General features: G+C 35.0%; 1 protein-coding gene across 1 annotated transcript in view; it reads right to left on the reverse strand.

Moving 5' to 3' along the window:
* The window catches only part of BANK1 (B cell scaffold protein with ankyrin repeats 1), a gene marked incomplete at its 3' end in the record, with an annotated part of 287,684 nt that overhangs the window by 227,381 nt on the left and 59,048 nt on the right, over nucleotides 1–1,255 (reverse strand). The window lies entirely within an intron of this gene.

The following is a 1,255-nucleotide window of genomic DNA, read 5'->3' on the forward strand; positions in this document are numbered from 1 at the left end:
GCAGGAAAATTCCCTAAATGAGTGGGCAACAAGAATTTTTTTAAGAATAGAAAAAAGCCTAAGTTTACCTGAAAGATCATTCACTATGAACTCTTCTGTAATTGTTATTCTTCAGGTCAGCTAATTTAATCTCACCTTTAATTCTGTTACTAGTCTCTTAAAACATTAAAAAGCATGTAACCTACCACACCAGTGTATTTCTTTCTATTTTCATGTGGTGATCCAGGCTACTCAACAACTGGTGGGGGAGAAGAGAATCTAGCCTGTTTTTTCTTATCTCTTTTAATCAGAAATTTTAATCAAAAGGGAATATTTGTGTTTCAATAGAGCAGTGATTCTTAACCGGGTGCCTTGAGACCCTTTTAGGGGTGCCTTATGGTCCCACACAATTTTAGCACTTTTAAGTGTACAAACATGAGTCACATAATAAACCCAGAGATTTTAAATAGGAATCCATAGTGTTAAAAACATTCTGCCCTGTTATAGTCTTCCTGAGTTCTTTGCAACAGAAGAATTTTTATTATTTTTCTGTAGCCAAACAACAAGTGAAAACTAAAAGCCAGAATTTTCCCTGGAATGTCTTGAGTCTATCTAGGAGTGCTTTCAGCCTAGAAAGGTTGAGAACTACTTATTTAGAGAAGCAGTTTAATACTTCCAGAATTTTTCCCTGCAAAATAATTATCCTATTTTCATTCTTAGGAGACTCCAACAAAATTTACATTCAATGACAGACTTTCTAAAGAATTTCTGAATCTACAGATAATTCTGTAGAAAGGATACATCTATTATAAATCCATTGTTTTGGTTACAATTCTATAGCACAGTCATTTATACTACAATATTCTCAATCTCCCAAGGGATTGGTAACATAGGGTACCTATACACATGCTCAGGAGGGGTGGGGGAGGAAAGTGTTTTAATGAGAGCAGTTCTTGACCTGAGCTGGGTTGTTCTGGCCCACGGCTGCAAAACATTGTCAAATGCTGCCCTAATGGCCATTCCATTGGAAATAATATCTTCAAATATATACTTTTGAAAAGTGGCCAACTGTAATCTTCTTCAAGAGAATGGGAATTAGTTTTAGAGTAATAGATGTAGAATCAAACTGGTTTCAGGAGTACTGAATATTACTAGATTTTTTCCATAAGACAAAAATAACGTGTTCCTTTACTTTTTATGACTATGAGCAGGCTTTTAACCTTATTTTTAGCTATAGTAGATCACACAGGATTGGCTTTACCCTAATTTACCTGCT

Source organism: Alligator sinensis, unplaced genomic scaffold, assembly GCF_000455745.1.
Source record: "Alligator sinensis unplaced genomic scaffold, ASM45574v1 scaffold353_1, whole genome shotgun sequence".
Classification (NCBI taxonomy): Eukaryota; Metazoa; Chordata; order Crocodylia; family Alligatoridae; genus Alligator; species Alligator sinensis.